This window comes from Pinus tabuliformis, chromosome 3_1 (genome assembly GCF_031772625.1).
Source record: "Pinus tabuliformis cultivar Carrire ecotype Pingquan chromosome 3_1, CPIR1, whole genome shotgun sequence".
Classification (NCBI taxonomy): domain Eukaryota; kingdom Viridiplantae; phylum Streptophyta; class Pinopsida; order Pinales; family Pinaceae; genus Pinus; species Pinus tabuliformis.
In genome coordinates, this window is record NC_142301.1 from 515,646,659 (window position 1) to 515,653,464 (window position 6,806).

A 6,806-nucleotide genomic window follows, 5' to 3' on the forward strand; every position below is an offset into this window, starting at 1 on the left:
TTTTTCCTATACAGGAAAATGGTTGGGGGACGCAACCCACCTTCAGGCCAGCTGCGTCCGGACGCCCTGTATTCTAAACGCGGGGTGCGTCCTCCGCGGAATGCGGAATTTGAAACCCCAATCCTCACAAATAACCATTCAAATTTCCCCAAATTAATTCTAATCATTGTTTCTTGGTGTGTAGGGCACTCACCATGTTGGATTGGAGAGAAAGAGAGCACGAGGACGTTGATTTAGCTGCAATTGAACATCAACCTTCCATTGATGCCCTAAAAGCATGCGGGTTATATAAATACTGGGCCATACCTGGCATGAGGGCTCAGGTGAGATTCTTAGAATGGCTGGTTGAGAGATGGAACGTTCAAGAGCAATGCTTTTACATAGGAGGGAATCAGCTCGGGATAGAGCCCTCTGATGTATACTTTCTCACTGGCTTGCCAAATAGAGGCGAGCAACTCAATCTAGCCGGGACTAGGCCGGGTGGCCAATCCCTTGCTAGTCTCCGGGCGGATTGGTGCACACCCAATGCTCACCATGCGAAAGGCGTGGAAATCAAACACATCTCTCTGCGTGAACTCAAAGTTATAGCTTTCACGGTTACCAGAATTTGCGGCGCGGCCGCTTTACATATTGTCTCCGGGTCCCAAATGCGGATGGCGATTGACTGTTACCAAGGCACCATTTTCAACTGGTGTGATGCTGTGTCGGCTAATATGAAGAGCCAACTGACTAGGGCAAAGGACGGACGACTGAAGACCTTTGGATATGGGCCTCTAGTTGTGAGCTTTGCCTTAGAGAGAGTTCCGATGCTGATCCCTCAGCAACTCACTGTTGATATCTTGGGTCCTCGGGAGCCAAAGCTGATACGATGGGTTACGGTGATGGCCCGACATCCTGACGAGGGCACGGCAGTTGTTCGATTCCCTGATAGTTATTTTCACTGGTTAGAGGACCAGGTTTTTTCGATCCAGGACTTTCCGTATGCCGGAGTAGATTTTCGAGGTGATCCGGACATGGTTCTTCCACAGGGAGAACAAAGGGATGACAGAGGTACTTTATTTTTCACAAGTTTTCAAATTATGTATTTTTTTTTGTTTTTTATATATATCGTCTCAAAACTGACAGTAAAAATTTTTAAAATGCAGATGTTGGTCCACAGCGCCCAGCCAACCTCCGGCCTTTTGAGAGGAGACATCCAGTTGCACCGGTATCGGCCCCACAGGATGCGGCTGCAGAGTCACTAGCTGAGTTGGAGCAGGATCTAGAGCGTCTGACGGTGGATATACCTGAGACTACCATAGATGATATTCTTATCAGACTTCAGCGCTATGTAGTCGCAGTCCCTGGACCGTTTAGGAGATTTTTGTGTAAGGTAGCCCGTGCAGTGGTGTCGTATAGGGAGCACCACCAGTGATTGGCTAGTCACTTTGTAGACACATGTGACATTTTTGACTTTTTGTACTTTATCATTTTTGCCGATCATAAGGTGTTTTTCAACCTATGATTGAAGACGATGTATATTTTTTTGACACACTCCTATCTATATATATATCACTATTACCGGCTTATCTTGTTTAACATATGTGATGAAATGTTTTTAAATTTACTTGCATGATTATTGTAAATGTCTGTCCAACATTCGAGAAGCAATTGCATCTGCTAATGTATTTAAAGACCTTGGAATATGCTGATATTCAATGTAATCAAATTCACGTTCCAAGAGACGCACTCTCAAAAACAACCTTAATAACACAGGATTTCTAATGGCATAAACTCTATTAAGCTGTAATACAACAAGTTCAGAATCTAACCTCACTATCAAACGTCGAATTCCAAATGAAATAGATTCGGATAATAATTCAACCACTGCACTGTATTCTGCAATGTTGTTCGTTGTTTGACCGAGGCTTACCCCATGCATGGAAACTAACTCGTCAGAGGGTGAATAGATAACCCAAGCTGCGGAAGAGATATTCCGTGTACTACGACAAGCACCATCAGCAAATCCAATGTATGTTTGGAGAGGCGTTGACATCTGCAATATCAAGAGTAAAACCATGATAAGCCAGAATAACGACGAAAAACACACTCTCTAAGCTAAGCACACTGACTAAACTAACAAACATACTAGCTAGAAAGAAAACCTAACCTAACTAAAAATTCTCCATACCCACCACTTAAGCATAATACTTCTTTAGGTAAAGTCCATTTCTGGGTTTACCCAAAGAGTCCCCATCAAAATCTACCAGCTCATAAGCCCCTTTTGCTAGCTTTCGCTTTACAATGTAGGGTCCATGCCACATAGGAACGAATTTTCCAGCACCTAGCTTATCGTTAGCTTGATCATATAATAGCACTAGGTCCCCCTCCGAAAAACTTTGAGGGGTCACATTTCTATCATACTGAGCTTTCATTCATTTTGCGTGAGTCTCGATTGCCAATGCAGCGTCACGTCGAGTCTCATCTAGTTTAGCTAAGTACAATAAACGTTTCTCCTCTTCGGAAGTAGCTGGAAGTAATTCGACAGCCATTTGAAGTGATGGGATTTCGCATTCAATGGGTAACACAGCTTCCAAGCCATAAACTAGCTGGAAAGGAGTGAACCCTGTTGAAGTTTTCACTGAGGTTCGATATGCCCATAGCGCTGAAAATAACATGTTGTGCCAATTTGACCGATGAATACCAATGGTTCGTTGGATCATGATAACCAAAACTTTGTTGATAGACTCAACCAAACCGTTGGCTTGCGGATAATAAGGAGTAGAGCTATCGTGGCGCAAACCAAGCTGGCTTGTAAGCTCAGTCATCATGATGTTTCGAAAATGGCTCCCATGGTCAGTAATGATTGCTTGTGGGACACCAAACCTAGTTATAATATGATTGAATACGAAAACTGCAGCTGTTTTGCCGCTTGCGTCGAATGTAGGCATCGCCTCGGCCCATTTAGTGAAATAATCAACCGCGAGGATGATATACGCATGCCCCCCGGCCGAGTGAGGGTTACAAGTAATAAAGTCGATACCCCATTTGGCGAATGGACCAACGGCAATTATAGGGTGGAGAGGAGCAGGTGGTGCGCGCATCTTGCGATCAAACACTTGACAGTTGTGGCACTTCCGGACTGCAATGATACAATCTTTAAACATAGACGGCCAGAAATAGCCAGCGCGCAACACCTTTTGAGCTGTGGCATACCCAGACATATGACCGCCACATGCTCCAGAGTGACAATCATTCAAAACCCTCTCAGCCTCTTCGTGAGTTAAACAACGTCGAAAAACTAAGTCTGCCCCCCGGCGATAAAGTGTATCTCCAATAATTGTGTATTGCTGGGATTGAAACCGAATTTTTTGACGTTCCGCCTTTGAAGCTTCAGGCCGAAAGGTTTGGGTTTGGAGATAGATGATTATATCCCCGTACCACGGATCTAAAGTACTAATAAGAAACAAAGATTCGTCCGCAATGGACTCCTCTGCCACAGTCTCTGTGTCAGCACGAGGGAAATCACACATCAATTCCGCAAAAACCAAAGATTTCTTAGACTTGGACTTCTGGAATTCCAAGTCAAACTCTTGCAGGATAACGATCCATTTAGAGTACTTGCCCCCCAGCAATTGTTTTGTCAAAATGTAAATCATAGGGTTGCAATCCGAAATAACTGTAGTTTTACGGAGAAGAATGTAGTGACGAAAACGCTGGACAGCTTGAACGGCTGCCAGGGCCAATTTCTCCACATGCGAATATTTTAGCTCAGTGGGATTTAAGGTCCGACTGAGATAATATATCACATGTTCCGCTCCAAATTCATCTTCTTGAACTAACACCATTCCAATGGTGGAATGCGAAGCTGCGAGGTATAAAAAGTAGTCCTGGTTGTAGTTGGGAGGATGCAACAACGGTGCATGGGTTAACGCGTGTTTAAGTGCATCAAAAGATTGTTGTGCAATCTCGTCCCAAAAGAATTGAGCGTTCTGTTTCAACAACTGTGTAAAACTTTTAGTGACCTCGGCGTAGTTTGGGATGAATCGGCGTAAAAAGTTTGCTTTCCCTTGCAAACTTTGGAGTTGGCGCAAACTCGAAGGAGGAGGCAATTTGATGATAGCTTCGACCTTCGAGGGATCGACGCGAATGCCGGCTTTTGAAACAACAAAGCCTAGCAATCGACCTGTTTCTATACAGAAAACACACTTGTGGGGATTCAACCGAATTCGATAATGCCTACACCTCATAAAGATTGCTCGTAAGTGGACAAGGTGATCAGCTCGATGTAAAGAATGAGAAGGCAAATCATCGAGATACGGTTGCACAATGTGCTTGATGTCATTTGTCAAGCGGAAAGAGTCGATAGTGCGGACACAAATCAACCTCCCTAGGAGCCTAAGACTCTCTAGTGACAAACAAGACAAACAAGAGCAATCCTTCTCTAAACATGCATTTACTATATGGGAAATCAAGTGTTTAGATCCTACCTGTAATCCAACGCTGTTGTAGCAGTCCAGCTCCGCTGATCCGGATGAGCTCCTCCTTTACTTTGAAACCTGCATACACTAACAATCAAACGATTAAATAGCACTTGATAATCTCATAGAATAAAACATATTTAACACATAGACCAAGGAGTACATGAAACAACTCATAAATAACAAGTTATTGAGAAGAATGGACTCATTTGCATTAATAGGTAACAAAAGGAACAAATACAACCTGAGCCTTGGTGTTGTGCAAGTCCTTCCCAGGGTCCATCAAGAGTTCTCCTTTACTTTGACAAAGCTCACCCACTTCCAAATAGAACAAGCAAAGATGGCAATCTCTCCTCACAAGCTTCTAAATGGGAGTCCTAATTCCTGCAGCATTTACCCTTAGAAATGTATAGCTTCCAACCTCCCCTCCTTTTGACCCAATGCATGTATTTATAGTGCTCAAGAGGAGGTTAATCAGGTCCACCATCAATGGGATAATCCCCTCTTTGGATGGGATAGCTCCCTTATTGATGGGATAAGTTCCTCTTTGGTAGGGGTGCATGAACCATCTGGAGGCGCTCAATACACGTCAAACAACCTTCTATAATGCTCTAGAAATGACCACAAGTAACTTTTTAAAGATGAAACTTGCGCATTTTAACCTTTACAGGGGGACGCACCTGCCCCTTTACTTACAGAGCGTCCAAAGACGTAGCTTTTGTGAACATTGGGTGCGTCCCCGCAGGTAAGGTTGAGAGAACCTGCGTCCCCAGAGATAAATACATTTATAAAGACTTTCTCTCTTTTTTGGAGTTTGACATGGAGAGCAGAGGTATAAGACTTGCCTAAGAGGATAGCATGACTGTTGATAGAGCCATACTAACTGTAAATAGTCATGGTGACATTTTTTAGTGTAACACCTTCCTTTAGCATAGTTGTGGAAAAATCTCGAGTTTTCATCCCCTGCTTTCAGCCAAATAGCTCTGCTACGTAATCTGAGAGATTCCTCTTTATGTATAAGTAAAGTAGACCTCTGATTTTCTAGTTCTATCAGTCGAGTCTTATCCACTGCCGAGGTGAATCCAAGGTTTTGCTCATCTAGCAGGGAGCTCAACTCTTCTTCAACAGATGTGAGCTGGGCAGATTCCTTTCTATTCTTCTCCTTGGCCCAATTTATGACGATATGCTTAAGCTCAGAGAGGTTCTTACAGAAACCCTTAGACAAAGAAGCCTCTCTGTTAAGGGGTGTGCCTTCCAGTAATCAGAGACCAATTTTATGAAGTCTTGGTCTTGGAGCCAAATATGGTTGAATTTGTAAGGGGCTTTTGGCTTGTGATGAGGCCCTAGGATTTCCAGAAAGATGGGGGAGTGGTATGATAAACCCCCAGATCCAACCCATTTTTTGAAGTGGTGAAGTTGCTGAATCAGGGGTCCTTTGAGAAGGAATATGTCTAGTCTACGTGCCAAAGCAGCATCTCCCATCCTCCTGTTCCTCCATGTAGGCATGGGCTTCTGCATGGGGATATCCACGAAATCAGTTTGTTCTAGGGTATTCCTCATGAAATCAGTGATGGAGTCCACTTGTGCCATGGAACCCCAAGATTCTCGGAAGCCCAGCGAAAAATTTAGGTCACCCCCCAGAATGGTGTGGTCCGCAGCAAGTAGGGTGAGATTTAGCAGATGCCTCCAGAATGGCTCCCTGAGGTGGCAAGGACCGTATACATTCACAATACGGAATGCTAGTCCAAGATCTGCAGCGAAAATGTCCACCCCCATGAAACCTTGTCCACCCCAGGATGAATCGATTCTGATTGACCTAGGGTTGTATCCGAGTGCCAGACCCCCCGATCTACCCGAGGCATCCGAGGCCAAGAACCTCCATCGAGGAGCCAGTGAATTTAAGCATTGAGAGATGTCCTCTGTCGGACCCAGAGTCTCTTGAAGGAGGATGATGTCAGGTTGCTCGATCTCAAAAAGTCTCCGGATGGCTAGTTTTTTGGGGGCACTAGCCAAGCCCCTGCAGTTGAATGATAGGCACTTCATGGAGGACCGCCCCGGGGGGTAGTGGCGGCTCTAAGGACCCCATAAATTGTGGACTGCCGGCCAGATGCGACCTCCGCACCGGCCCTCCTTATGGCTTTGGAGAGATCAGATTTTCTACCTCTGGAGGTCAGAGGTCCCATACCCAGAGGGACAATGCCCAGGCCTCCCTGAGAGCCCGATAGCTGAGGATGAGGTCGAAGGGAGTATGGGTGGGAGGATGACCGCGAGGAGGATGACAGAGATGATGAGGAGGGGAAGGAAGGCACGGATGGAGGAGCAGTAGAGGCACATAGAGGGGGAGAC